The following is a 15373-nucleotide window of genomic DNA, read 5'->3' as shown; positions in this document are numbered from 1 at the left end:
TGATACGGTGTCAGACACACAGGTCATGAGAATAGAAAGTTCATTGTCTTACTCAAACAAATCCACCCAACCACTACAGTACTATGACAGGGTGTACATAGACAATAAAAGAAAATTTTAAGGTTGATATCAGGGGTGAAGGGATTCGATGATCTGAGTAAAGGGTGCTGATTGGGGCTTGCTGCCTAAGTCGTAAACGTCCTTAAAAGGCCTACAAATGTACCCCTCCATGCATCTGTTGTCTATGCCATTTTCAGTATTGACATTTTGTACGTACGCCTCCAAGTAAAAAAGTTCCCTTCGAACAAAGTTATCCAATTTTCTATGTACTTTCTTTTCATTGTACCTTGAGGTCCCAGTCATGGCCCTGGTCAAGCTATGTTTTTCAGCGCCCTTAGTGGATCGCTCAGGAGATGTAGTCTATCGAAAGGGGTATAAGGTCACCTTCTTTTAGAAAGGGAAATTTTTCGGATCCATACAAGCAAAACGAAACTATGGCTTGGAACAATCTGAGAAAACAAAAAAATATCATGTACTCATTATGGAGTACCGGTATGGCTTTGTGGATAAAATTAATTGTTTTGCCTGGACACAGTTTTTTTCCTAAGTTCTTGTTACATATATCTAAACCAAAGTGTATAATACATCAGTAGTATGCTTGTCATCCTCTATGAGTAGGTATGATTTTTAACCAATTAGTCGGTGAGTCAAAGACACTTGACTCTCACAGTGTCTCGGCTCTCCCCTGGGTGTATAAACTGGTTTCGGTGCACTGTTTGGACAATCGGGCATGGTCTTGCTGTCCCTAGGAGGAAAGAAAATTATATACATAGGAAATTGGAATGCAGAAGACAAGCACTGATGATCCACCCAGCCATTCTAAATCACATTTCCCGTCAATATTGGGGTGTGCAATTTTTTTTAAGTATTAAGTGCCTACTGGGGCTATCTACACTGATTAGTGACCTCACCACTGGAGTGCTGAAATTCAGTGGTGAAAAAAAAAAAAAAAAATATATCCCTCAAAAAAATGAAGTTCACTTTGAACGGGCTCCATTAACACTGCTTGTGTTTTATATTGCAAATCCGCGAATCTGTTGGCTCTCTCATCGTTGACTTTTCGCTGTTAAATCGCAATCGGCCGCGCATTGGGGTTTTGGCTTAAAAATTACTTTAAGTTGTACATGTAGGTTTCTGATTTCATCTTTTATAGTGTCCGCTACAAACGTTTTTTTGAGTATTTGCGCATAGAAAACTCGGCGTCATAGTGTAATTGACCGAGACAAATTTAGTAAAGAATCCGTAAGACAGTAATTATAATATTCTCGTCACTTTTGTTTTTGCACTAGGTAAACTTGCCGCTCAGGTGCACTGTACTTTCATTCATGTATGTGTGCATCAATATGTAACTAAGTTATGTCAACATTGTTAAACTAAACGGTAATAGAAATGAGTTCAAGTAAGACCTTTCTCTTAGTGATTATTTTTCCGGATTCCCCGTCTGGCCAATGAAAGAAAACTCGATATTTCTAGACGGGTTCGTAACCACGCCTAATATTTCCTTATTAGAGAAAATATGATTTTCAAAAGTCAAAATGATTTTCAAGCTTTTCCCCCATTGTTAAACTAATTATCAAACCTACGAACTAAAAATAACTTCACTGTACCTCCAACATAGCCGTTGATTTGCGCAGTTTAAACACTCGCACCGAAGCGGATAAGAGCTGATGATAGCTCGGCTAACGACGAAAATTAGTCGCATTAGAACATTAAAGAAATTATAAATCATCAATTTCGACATTTCAACTATCATCACTCGCTTTTTTTCTAAGTTTCTTGTTGCTAATTGATAAGCCATTCCAGAGAAGAAAATTTGGAATTCCATGAAAATGATTTTTGTTTTCGACTCCAGTTCGAGAGCTCCTGGTTTAAACCTGATTGCTGTTGTTGTTGTGTCTTGGTTAAGACACGTTACTCTGAAAGGGGTTCTCTCCATCCAGGGACTCGAGTTTAAATGGCTACCGAATTGTTGGGGTAAAAATAATTGAATAAAAGGTGTTGCTAGCTTGTTGCGATTGCTAACATCTGATCCTAGAGAAGTACGTTTTTTTTTAAAGAACTTTAAATTTTTTATAAGAACGTTGGCGCTAAGATTTAGCAAACTTTTGAGAACATGCTCACTGTTGAACGACCTATTTCAGTTAACTATTTTTTTTTGTCAGTTCATGGAATAATAATTATTTCAGAATTTAATGACTGCTTCAGGGTTTCCTGTTGCAGTAAGCTTCACACGAGGCCTTATCGTGTTCTTCTAGCCTGTCCCTCTAAAACCTCATTACTTCTTTTGCTGATAAAAAGTAATTTTCGCAGCCGACCAAAAACAAAATATCTCAGGCTTCAACGAATGAATCGAACTCACGACCTCTGCGGTATAAGGGCAATTGCTCTGCCAAGTGAGCTTAAAGCCGCATAGAGAAGGATTAAAGGATTGTTCAATAAAACAGTATTGTCTCGGACATGAAAATCTTAAATTCTTCCGGCAACTAGTTCTTAGCTTTTAGCGTAATCTCATGACAGATGAAGATTAATGATTTAAAACGGTGTATGTAATCACAATTTGTTACGTGGTAGATCAACTCAAAAGAAAACATTCTTTAGAAGTTTTACTCTCGAATCCTTGCCCTTTGGCTCTCGTTTTAGATTATCAGTGATCAACACAGGGAATCCGTTTAATGCGAATCTATTTGTGGTACAGATTTGCCGACAATTATCAGAACTATATGACCTCTATGCCTAGGAATTATCTGTTTGAATCACCAGGTATACGTGGTCAGTTTTCAAACTCATTTCGTCGCGACAACTAGCTAATTAAAGCCTTTTTAATGGCTGGCGGTGCAAAGGGCAAAGCCATTTGGCGTTTAAAACAAATGGCTTTTCTAACAAATTTTGTCTCAAAGGTTAAGTGTAAAAACAATCTCGTGTTTATAGTATTTTCACTTTAATACTTTTACATGTCACGTGACTATCACAGACGAGCCGCCGTCAGCACGAAAAGGCGCGAAAATCCTTAACAACAAAAGCAAATGTTTAATTTCGCTTAAGTTAAAATCAACAAAAACGATTCTGTGGTGTCGACGAAAGAGGATGGTTTTCTTAACCCTCCCCAAAACATATGGTCAAAGCGTTCTATTGTTCAGGGGCAAAGGTAAAATGTAATCACGCTAACTGGGAACGCCCACTACTCCCTTGCACGTTATCTAACTTTGAATTGAAGTGTTTGGCTTTGAAACGATTCCTTGACTTTGTTTACTTTTTTAGTCGCTTTTCATTCACGTTGTAAATACATTGCTGTATCTAGATAAATGTTGTAAATAAAGGCATCAGAGATTCTCAAGAAATGTCACAGATTCATACTCAAAAGGTGAAAAAGCCAAGTTAAAAAATCAAGAGAGGATAGATCAACTCTTGGTAAAATAAAATTTGAAATAATGGGTGGTCTTTGACTGATACAGTATTTATCTGCATGCTGATGATAATAAAAGTCCGTATCAACTAATATTTATTCTGTTCTCCATTTCCTTCTTGTAAACTCTCATTAGGAAACATGACAACCGCCAACAAAAACGCACTCGGAATGAAATAACTTTGTTTTATTAATCTATTTCCGGCAAGTATAAACATGCGTGTACGTGAATGTATGTGCAACAGTAAACGCATTTTTCGCATGTCGGTAAGAAATATCTCGGTGAGAGTTGAAAATTCAAAGGGTGTAGAAGGTCATAACATGAAAAATACTCCGCTAGATTGTCGTAGGGGCAGGGGGTCGGCATGGGAGTAAGACCGGACCATCACAGAGCCGCTCCCAGTCCTTAAACTTAATTGAGTTCCTCTGTGGGCGTCAAAGAGCCTCCGTTTTTGTCCTGACGTAAGGGTATAAACCACTACAAAGAATGTATAAGAACGTAGGGCGGATCCCAACACAGGCTATAAACAATTTGACCGTAGATAGTAAAAGTGGATGACAACTTGACACAATACAAGGCCACTGGGCAGGTCTAAAATACTCGATACCTAACCTTTAGGCCATGTGGACCCCGCCCCCTCTTGACACTTACATCGAAAATGTCAAACAATCGGAAGAGACACAAGAAATACAACAAAATTTAACAGAATTCGAAACTCATGGCTTGACGTATTAATTGTTGATCAGTTTTGTATAATGTTGAGCTACAACTTTTATGTTACTCAAGAAAATATGAAATTATTAAGGGAATATGGAATCAGAGAAACCTATCAAACTAAGTTAACTGCGACATTCCTTTGTTGGGTACAATTCAACACTAACAAATGTATACTCACTCCAAAGTGTTGACTATATTAAAAGTGTTAACAAATAGGGTGTAAAGGGGTTAAGTACTACATAACTAAAGGCTAAAGAGAAGGTCACAAACAAAACAATCTTTAAAACTTTAAAAATGTATATGGTCAAATAAAACAACCAAAGTATGGGCTTAACTGCATGGGTCAATCTTGTGAATTACATATACTTTGCCTTAAAAAGAAATTATCTATTTTCTTGAAAAAATTTCTTTCCTTGAAAAGAAACGTGCATGGATTCTTAAACGGGAAATGTTATCGGAGTAACCTCCACCGGAAATGTTTTCATTCGTGTAGCCGGTGTGGCAAGATAGTTTGCGTTCCGGATGTGTAAAATTGTCTTGAAACGACGCAAGTTTGATAAATGTCTTCCGGGAATAAACAAACACGCTAATAAAAGTCTTTAAAAGGAAAACAACATCAGTAAAAGCTGCATGTTTGCCAATGATCTTGTGATATAGCCAGCGAGAAAACATTTGTCACGAGAATGTCAAAGCGATGACAAGGCAAGGAACACTTGTTTTCAAAATACATATTCTAAACAGTAACTGAAGCCGGCTTAATTTGGAGAAAATGCGTCGCTCTTTCATGATCAGTAGTCATGTGTAGCAGCTCTCATAAGCTTGTTTTTCTGCTGGTCCTCTAGTGAAGCAGATGCTATTATTTTGGGGGCTAGGGGGGGCATTGTTCCTGTTGTTTGTTTAATTGTTTTCTTGAAGGGTAGCGAGCCATTCATGTGAGACCTGCTAGAGCTGATATGATCTTTACGCGAGCATCTCTAAACTATTACTAGAGACGACATTGCAAGGTGTAAAAATAGTTTTTATTTCCAATAAAACTGCGTCCAGTGCAGTGTGAGTCACTCAGATTAAAAAGTCTAAAAATGTTTTTGGTGAGATCGTGTCGTTTTCGGCAACTCCTTCCAGATAAACCTGATTTGTTGTGTGTTTTGTTAAAGTATTAAACATATAAAATGGCTCGAACACTCCGAAAGTCAGTGTTTCGTCAGTTGGTCGCCATAACGTGACGTCATATTGCTTAGCAACGACAACCGCTGGCTCAATTCTATTCTCAGAGACCGGATGTTGGATCCAAGATGGTACATCTTTCCTCTGCCGAGCGCATTGCGTTTTTGTAAATATCAGGCTTGGTTTCACGTGTATACTAGTCGCTTGCGCGACCCTTCGGTCTGTTCTGAAGGCAATAACCTTTCCCGCTCTTCATCCAGATTAACAGGTTTAATCCAGTTTAGTGTAAACATAATGAGCGGCAGCAAGCAATGCCACGCCGCCTGTCACATAAAACGATACGCTGTAACATTTTGACGCATCATAAATCCACCCGACCATTGGTGGACCTAACGTCTTTGGAAACGCCATTAAACAGTACAGAGCGCCAATAGCGTGTCCAACTTTTTGAACGCCGACGAGATCTCGCGTGATCACAGGCAGTAACATCTCGTAGCAACCGTCAAACAAACCAAACGCGAACGCGTACACGCTTATCCACTCGTATCTCGTTGCCACGGTTACAGCGGACGTGGAGATACCGATGAGAAGAACAGCCGCTGGGCAAACTAACAGGCGGTTAAACCGAGGGTAATCGCACAGTGCACCGAATATTAAGCTTCCTAGCACGCCTCCAATTGACATGTATCCCGTCAACAAAGACGCATTGGTCTTGCTGACGCCTTTATCTTCTGCAAAACAAACCTAAGAAAAAGATGGAATGCAGTAATAAAAATTCTTGGATGAATATAACTTAAATAGAGCGCTAAACAATCACTTTATTGTTAAGAACGACTACTACCACTACCACTGTCCTCTACTGCCGTTTAACTGTTACCTGCTACTGCTACTATAAGACGGACACGTTTCTAAGACACAACCCCCCCAGGGGTCTTTTAGAGAGAGTTGACGTAACTAAATTTTCGAAGGTAACTTTGTGTTAAACGAATTTTTGCGGTGGCTAAGCTTGTAATTATGGCCCTATTCTCCCAGAGGAGACTGGAGACTTAGGATTCAGATGATGAAGATTGTAATTGGTTTCCAAAGCTAGTGCCATGTGCCTAGCCAATCAGCGCAGAGATATATTTTCAACCAATCGAGTGCAAACCAAAATTACTATTAGTTGCCATTTTCCCGCCCTTGCGACTAGTATACACTCGAAATCGCTGGAAAGCCCCCCCCCCCCCCAAAAAAAAAAAAAACCACGAGGTTACGGAAAGAACTTTATGAATTAAAGACGGAAGTTTTTTCGGTGGTTCTTGTTTTCCTGGCTCTTAGATTGTCTTCCTTCCTTTCCTTTTATTCTTCAGTGTATTAAACTAACAAGCAGCAACTAAGCAGATGGATAAACTACTACAAAGCTATATGGCTATAATACTAAATAGTGCTCTTCAGCGGCAACTTCTCTTTTGCCCCTGCAGCTCATCCTTTGCAAAAAGAACTCTCCATAAAAAAGAATATAAAGGACTCACCAAATGAACAAAAGGTACAAGAAATACCACCATAAAGATACACTGGGCCGCAACCCAGATGACGTAGGATTTTTTGTAGAAAATACTGAAGTCAAATTTCCGGTTACTTTGACGTTGATTTGTCCCTGTTGTCATGGTTACGGGAGCAAAAGTAAGGGCGCTTAAAAGCATCAGACTTTGCATACCCGCGAGAATCCGAAACGTCGTTGAAATTCCAAATTTAGATGAAAATAATTCTATCAACGGGCCATACACGAGGCCGCCTGACGCAGCGCCGGCTAGAGCTATCCCTGAAGCAAGGGACAAGCGCCTTCTGAAGTACTTGGTCAAAATGACGAGCGAGGGGAATAAGCCGAGACTTGCTCCCAGTCCCCAAACTACGCCATAAGTTGCATACAGAGGTTGAAGTGTTGTTGCAAAGGAACTGGCGAGGAGGCCTGAGGCTGAGACAAAAGATCCAATGATGACGACTACTCGGCTTCCATAACGCTCAGCAAGGGAGGTGCCAACAGCAGCGAAGAGGTACATCATGCTGGAAGCGAGAGATGCCACCCATGCTGTCAAGTGAAATAAATTGAAGGTTCTAAGTGTTTACGCCCGAGCACGCAGTACTACTTGCACTCACCTTGTCTGGTTACATAGCCGTGAACGATGAATCAACTTTTTTTCATGAGAATTGCAAATAGACTGTTGATTTTTTCTCGTGAAATGTGACTGTTAACCGTGTATTTTTCTTCTTTCCAAAAAAATATTCAGTAAACGTTTGAAAACAAGACTTCGTGTGGTAAATTGCGTGACCAGTGCACCGTGATTGACGAGAAAAAAATATTAAAAAAAAAAAAATTAGAAAAAAAAGAAAAAAAAAAAACCAAAAAAAAAAAAAAAAAAAAAAAAAAAAAAAAGAATTTTTGGTTTTTAAGTTAATCGTCATTCTGGACTTTGCCACAATTTATGCGTCGTACTCTTCTCAGCACAGAACTATTTCGGCATTTAACATGACTCTTCTCCGATAGGTAATTAAAGACTTTTTATATTGGTTTCGTGAAATTTTATTTTGCGTGAAACGCGAAATGGCCATTTTATTTTTCGTGAAACGTGAACTAAGACTCCCCCTCACCTCCCCTCCCCCCTTTACTACCCTCAAATCATGCAATGCTTGGCAAGAAGTCAAGAGTCTTATTTCTCTCTTACAATATCAACACATTGCAAAAAGACTGGTGTTGTGAATAGAGAAAACTATCAACAATGGGATATTAATATCAGGTACTACAGTAACCAAAATTAATTCTCAGAGCTAACATGGACTGATTCAGGTAAGTACAATTGATATTTTGATGGGGGGATTGAGGCAAGCCCTTTTACTATTACTATACACAATTTTGAATCACTTGTGTCTGTTACCTGTTTTTCCCCTTGGTGTAGAATATTCGTCCATCAAAGCATCATACACCACCCCTGCGGAGTTCTGTTGTCCAACAGTCAAAAAATTGACTACGAAAACTCCTAAACAGACAACCCATCCCCACCCCCCGTCAGAAGGGGATTCTTCCTCATACAGCTCAGCTGCAGTTGGTTTTGGTTGGGCTTCCTCCGCAGTGCTTGGTTGCGTGATCGAAACCTTGGACATCTCGTCATCACCATCACGTTTCATCAGGTATTTACTTGAGGCTTTATAACAGGACTTTCACAATGTAGTGCTGATTTGGAGAAAAAAGATACAAGTGTCGTTTTCTTATTTTATTTTGTATTAAATGTTATTCCTGTGATGGTCTAAAACCTAACCCACACACGCACACAAAAACGTGAAATTGAATTGCGTGCAAACAAAATCCAAAAGGATACAACACAAATTTGCATAATCGAGGGTTGTAACGCACGTCACGCAATACCTTATTAATATTTCGTACTCACGCAATTCTAAACAAAACATTGTAGTCAAACTGTTTGCCGGAATTTATATCAAAAACTAAAGACTGGATGACTTTATTCAAAGATTTCCTGGTGTTGTGGTCTAGTATTGATAAAAAAATGTTTTATCCTTTGGGTTTAATTCAACGATCTCACCACTATTTTCTGATAACGCAATACCTTATCAATATTCGCCCTCACTATTAGTAGTATTACAATAAACTAGTAAGCCTTACAATAAATATTCTAAATTAACGAGGTCGACCACTCTGACGTTCGAAAAACAGTCCAGTCAAACTTAGATCAGGTTCATATCAGTTTAAGTAAGGGTGAATAATCTTAATCGACCACATTGATTGTTTTATAGGTAAAATATGTTAATCAAATCTCTCTATATATTCCTTTTCACTTTGTTCAATAAATATTCCAGCTTGTATATATGGTCCATTAGGCATCATTCACTTACAGACTCGTAGATGCTTTGCTTTGCTTCACAACAACTGCCCATTTGACATACAAGACCTTTCTAACAATGTATAACTGATGACTCATTGAGCTATTTTATTTTATCAATGCACAAAAGCCGGCATTGAGAGATCAGCTTACCTTGAGAAATAGAGAGATTTGTCTCTAGTCGTCACGTTCGATCGCGTTCTCTTCACTTGCAGTTTTGAATAACAGCGTTCTGAATCTCTGTTGCTTTGTTAAAGAACATCTAACGAGCAGTGTTTATAAAATGTTGAGAAATACGCATGTGATTCTTTCTGTCTTTGACCGGCCCGCCGGTCGAGACTATAAATAGTACACCCAGTGGTTTCGCAACTGCCCCTACCCCGGGCCCGGCGGAGTTTTTGTCACAACCGATTTACTGGAGCGAAGCCACATTTGTGATGAGAAATTTCCTTAATAGGCAGTAAGCTTGTGTACATGAAATTTCTTTTGAGTTTTTGAATATATTTATTTTTTGTTTCAAATGGAGTTTTGAACGTTTTTGGTTAATTTCAGCCCCGTACCACCCGACCCGCTTTTTATGTCGGTTCACATTGTGCTTGCGGATTTCGACACAACACTGAAGCACAATGGGACGTAAAACCTTTATTTTATGAACTATTATATTGTCCGTGTTTGTCTCGATCAAAATTAAAATCAACATCAACGTTTCAGATTCTTAGACGGACTCCTTTTGAATACAGGACAGGCTACAGCAATTGCGAAAAGTAGAAAAAGAATTTGAAAAAAAAAAAACATACACAATCCTACCCTTTTTGCACCCTGTCACGCAACGCTACCGAAAGAACCCGTGCACTATGTGCGATAACCGCCCAATCTCTTTCCAATTCCCAGACCAAAGCGAGATAGGCACAACACAGCTTAGCTCACCAGGTGATGTGTGGGTGCCAGAAAAAACTAGCTCAAAGTCTCAGTCGGATCTTAAAACCCCTAGAGGCGTCTGTTTTGTTAACCTGCGATAAGGCTTTCTTTTTTCGCGGCGGAGGGAAGGAGAAAAAAAGGAAAGCCTGATACAATTACTTGTCAAGTCGTCTGCCGCCCCCTAATTAAAGTATCTGTCAACGTCGTCGAGAATGTCGGCGATGCCATCAGATAAGCGTGATTAGCGCCTTCAAATTATATTTTTACTCTTACAAACATGTGTTCAAAAGATTTACTCTTTTTAAACGAGCTGATCGGAGGGTTTTTAAAATTTGTTTTCAGCAAAGGCTGATTTTGTGTAAGGCTCAGGTCAAACATTTCAAGGTCGTAGTTTTCGTCACTGGCACGATCGTCTGGCGTCTTTGAAATAATCTTCGACACCATTGGTGATGGATTACGCTCTTGCCGAATCCCGTCGGAAGCACCGCCAAAACATCATTTCTTTCACAAACTATTCGTCGAATACACTCTCTTTGTTCGTCTTTAAAGGTTTTGTGAAGAAACCTCTTGAGAGATTTTCTAAAAGCTAGAAAAAACTCGCTCTCTACTTCATTCCGCTCAACGCCCGCCATGATAACAATCATCTACGCGCGATAATTTTTGGAACGGAAGTTGACTTGCTTAAACTCAATTAGCCAATCAGGATAGAGTTCTAATGTTGCCTTTTGTTTTCTGACCAATCACAAAAAAGTCCAGATTCTGGACTTTTTACAGACGACTTGACAAGAAATTGTATCAGGCGTTCATTTTTCCGTTGACCCCTCCGCCGCGAGAAAAATAACGCCTGATCGCAGGTTACTGTTTTGTAGGCTAGACATTGCAGCAGGATTCAACAACAACAACAACAACACACTTTATTTGCATTCCCAATTACAAATGGTATTGCAAAAGTATAGGAAAATAATGATAATAATAATAATACGAATTACATCTAAAGATATGTAAGGGCAAGTAATAGGATCAACTAATTGACAATTGTTGCGATTGTCGATTCATTTCTTAGTGCAAAAGCTTCATGAATGAAGTAACCTAATTTTTTACAGAGAAAGGCATCTATATTATTAAAGAGAAATATAATTTTTTGATTGGCATCTAAAGAACTAAAATCAGAATAATTACTAACAATGTAGTCTATTAGAGATTTTCTAATTGTATCATATCTACTACAATTAAGTACAAAATGTTCTTCGTTTTCAATTTCATTTGAGCTGCAGTTTTGACAGATTCTCAGATGCTCAGGAAGTTTAGGATAAGAATGTCTACCAGTTTCAATTCGTAGGTTATGGTTGCCTACTCTAAGTTTTGCTACTGCCCGTCGATGTTTAAGATTTGTAATTAGTTCTAGTGAGTTAGAGGGAGTAACATCTGTTTTGAAAGTAGAGTAAAATTTCAGTTTTTTGTTACATCTAATCAATTCATGTTGATGCATTTCTAAACCAGTTTTAAAGTTTTCGATTATTTTGGATTGACACTGTTTAGTTTTTAATCTATCTCCTTTTGTATCAATCATAGTTTGTAGATCAGTAGAGAAATCGGTACCATATTGTTTAAGTATATCATAGATGGAGAGCATAAAGCATTTTTTTCCAGAGTCTGCCAGTTGAGTTGAAATTTGAAGGCATTGTCTGGCAACGCTTGAAGTCGGAAGGTTTAGTAAGTGAAGCCAAAACTTGAGTGTATTAGATAAAATAGTTAGTTTGAGAGGGAGTCTTCCGGTTTCATTTCTTGCTGCGACATTCGATGCTCTTCTATTAAGGCAAAGATAAGATTTGTAAAATTGCGAGTGAAAGCGTTCGATAGGATCTTTCTCCCATTTGTTAAGATTGAGGCTATCATATGCCCCCCATATTTCTGAACCATATAAAAGAACGGGTAGAAAGACAGCATTAAATAAGAAATTACATTTGGGTATAGAGAGTTTGTTGAATTCAATATACCTTTTAAATGCAAATACTGAACGTCTAGATTTTTCGACTAAACTCTTTTTTGAGGAGGTGAAACTCCCATTCGAGCTAAATATTGTTCCCAGGTAGGTGTAATCTGGGGTATTAATAATTTGGTTTCCATTTAAAAAGAAAGAATATTTTTCCCGGGTGCTTTTACGGTTCTGCTTTTGAAAAATTAAAACTTTTGTTTTCCGAAGATTTATTTTCAACAGCCATTTTTGTACGTAATTTTGGAGTGTGTCGATTTGCTTTTGAAGACCTGAAGCACTTTGAGATATAAGGACTAGATCATCTGCATAAAATAGACAATTAAGTGGATCTCCATTTGGTAGGGTAATTGCGTCTGTATCACGAGAGTTATCTAGAGTAAAAGGAAAGTCGTTTAAATATAGATTGAATAGTAGAGGAGACAGAATACATCCTTGTCTTACACCCCTGTTGTAATTAAAGAATTGGGTCCTACGATTTCCGCACTTTATGGCGCATTTGGATCTAGAGTACATATCTGAAATCAGTTGATAAAAGTGTCCACCTAGTTTATAGGTAATCAGCTTTGAAAGTAAACCATCATGCCATATAGAGTCAAAAGCTTTTTGAAAATCAACAAAACAGCAAAATAATTTTCCCTTATTTGCATTAGTTACATATTTGTCAATAAGAGTTCGTAAAGAGAAAATGTGATCCGATGTCCGAAATCCCTCTATGAAACCAATTTGTGAGGGATGTAACAGATTTTTGTTTTTGGTGAGATTTTGTAGTCTATTATTTAAAAGGGCTGTAAATAGTTTTCCAAGGCAACTAGTCACGCAGATGCCCCTGTAATTAGTTGGATTTGACTTTTCCCCTGATTTAAAGATAGGTGTAATCAGTCCCATGGACCAACAATCAGGAAACATTCCTGCATCAAGAATAAGATTAAAGAGTCTTTTCAGTGAGGTCATCAATAGGTGACCGCCACTTTTTAACATTTCATTTCGTATTCGGTCTGTACCAGCCGCCTTCTTGTTCTTTAGTTTTTTAATGCCGTTTCTTATTTCACTCTCCGTAAAAGGATTGTCAAGTTCATTATAATGCAATAGAGACTGTTGATTACGTTTTAGTTCTTCTATAACAGTCTCCTGTGTTTTGGAAAAGGTTTCTTCACTTGGAGCAGAGTGTAGTTGTTGGAAGTGTGTTAACAGTTCGTCTACAGGGACATTTGAATCAGCTGTATTGGAAGCCGATTTTGACATGGTTTTTAAAGTGGACCAAAATTGTGTGGGGTCATTTGTTTTGACGAGTTCTTGTATTTGAGTATCTTGGTATCTTTGCCTTTTATGTTGTAACATGGATTTATATTGTCGTTTTACCGTTAAGTATTCTTGTCTCGTCTCTTCATCATGAGGATACGTCTGCTTTTTGTTCGAAATACGTCTCAAACGTTTTCGTAAATTTTTGCAATCTTTATCAAACCAGACTTGTGAATGTCGATGTCTAACGAACTTCTTTTTGTCCAGAACAGGTTGTAATGATTTCTTTGCAGCAGCATCTATTATCCTTGTAAATTTATCTACAGCCTTGTTAATGTCACCTATTTGAGTTAAATTTTCTTTTTCAAAAACAGAGATCATGTTTTGCACTTCAGTAGACTGTAGAGCTGAAATAAATTTTTCTTTAGAATCTGGATTCCATTTATATTGTCTCGGTAGGTTGAAGAGAGTTTCCGTTGGTTTTGTGTTCTCCTTAAGCGTGAGGGAGTCCTTAACTTTTATCCAGGAAACTAACTGGCAATGGTCCGAAAACGGGGAGGGGTGACGGACCACAAAATTCTGAAAGATGTTCATTGTCTCATGATCTGTTATGATGTAGTCAACTGTGCTTATTCCTTGGCTTCCGTGAAATGTTATTTTCCCAAGAGAGTCGCCCTTGCAACGGCCGTTTAGTATTCTTAAGTCTAATGATTTGCATATTTCGATTAGGGTTTTACCATGTTCATTTGTGTGGCCATCAAAACTATTCCTGTTTGGTACTTGTCTTGGTAAGGGAAAATTGTCGTGTGGTATAAAATCATTAAGTCCTTCGACTATAAAATCATTTTCTGTTCCAGTACGGGCATTAAAATCACCCATTAGTACAATCGAATAATCGTTCTTTAGGTTATTAATATCATTTTCGAGATTGGTGAAGATGTCTGGGTCGAAATAAGGTGAGTCTCTTGGTGGAATGTAGACCGAACATAATAGTATGTCTTTGTCTGTTTGAAATAGGTTAAAAGCTATTCGACACCAAATGTAATTAGGGGTTTGTTTCACAAGTTCGACATATGGTGTTAAAAAGTTTTTAACTGCAACTAAGATCCCCCCTGAGCATCTTCCAGATCTTTTTGTGTTTCTTTTCATTGGAGGACTCATTGCTACAATTTTGAAATCAGGTACATCTATGTCGTCACATCCCCATATTTCAGATAAGCTGATAATGTGACACTCATTGATTTGGTTTAAGAAATCAGGATCATTCAATTTATATCCGAAAGCCGAGTTTTTTAAGCCACTGACGTTCCAGCAACTTAGCTTGCACAGATTTTTCACAGGGGCGGGACCCTGCGAAAATTCAGAAAACCTCTTGCACCCGCCGAACGTCTCTCAACTGTCACAACTGACTGCTCGACTTGTTCGTAGGATCCTGTACAGGTTGCCGGCTGGCTAGTTGATTTGTCTGTAAATCTAACCGGAAATGAATTTTGTGCCAAGACTGCAATCACTTTGCTTGTTTGAGTTGTTTGCATTTAGCTTTTTGCAAAACAGTACCTGCTGGCAAGTTTCGCCACCGGCAAAATCCAATTTGAATTTGAATTTAAATGTGAAAACTTGGGATTGCAAAGGAAACCGAACAGATTTTGATAACACGAGCCTCGCATTTTTGACATCTGTGCAAATGAAATTGTAATTCTACCCTCGCCATCCTCAGCCGGTTCAAGATATTAATTTTGTCGAGTACTTCTCAAGTAAAACCATTAATGTAATAATTCCAATTGGCTGGATATGTTTTTTTGACGCGTCAAAATCATGCTATTAAAACGGCGGCTAGATTGACAGTTTTTCATAATAAGACCTCCTAGATGCTACATAGCTGCAGGGTATTTTAAAAGACTTCCTAGCTTCTATCTTAGCTGCAGGGTATTTATCAATACCGATTTGATACAAGACGCCTCACATAAATTATATTATAATCTTATAGAAATCACATGACCAGT

General features: G+C 38.3%; 1 protein-coding gene and 1 pseudogene across 3 annotated transcripts in view; one reads left to right on the top strand and one right to left on the bottom strand.

Annotated features, from left to right (window-relative positions):
• Positions 1-5184: 5184 nt before the first annotated feature.
• LOC144629850 (monocarboxylate transporter 10-like) lies at positions 5185-9549 on the bottom strand (annotated as a pseudogene). Its single transcript, XR_013566425.1, has 4 exons — positions 9371-9549; positions 8258-8553; positions 6857-7413; positions 5185-6089 (listed from the first exon to the last, which is right to left on the bottom strand). The product of XR_013566425.1 is annotated as a monocarboxylate transporter 10-like (transcript).
• LOC144629849 (monocarboxylate transporter 10-like) overlaps positions 8133-15373 on the top strand; it is a 27773-nt gene continuing 20532 nt past the window's right edge. The window contains exons 1-2 of one of the 2 annotated variants that reach the window (XM_078488070.1): positions 8133-8169; positions 8279-8510. The gene's annotated coding sequence lies outside the window, so the exon portion shown is untranslated. Of the gene's footprint in view, positions 8170-8194; positions 8511-15373 lie in introns of those variants that run through there. The other variant, XM_078488069.1, reaches the window with a different exon arrangement.

Source organism: Oculina patagonica, chromosome 11, assembly GCF_052425735.1.
Source record: "Oculina patagonica isolate OP01 chromosome 11, crgOcupat, whole genome shotgun sequence".
Classification (NCBI taxonomy): Eukaryota; Metazoa; Cnidaria; class Anthozoa; order Scleractinia; family Oculinidae; genus Oculina; species Oculina patagonica.
The sequence above is the reverse complement of the archived record's forward strand: the minus strand, read 5'-3'. Positions and strand labels throughout refer to the sequence as shown.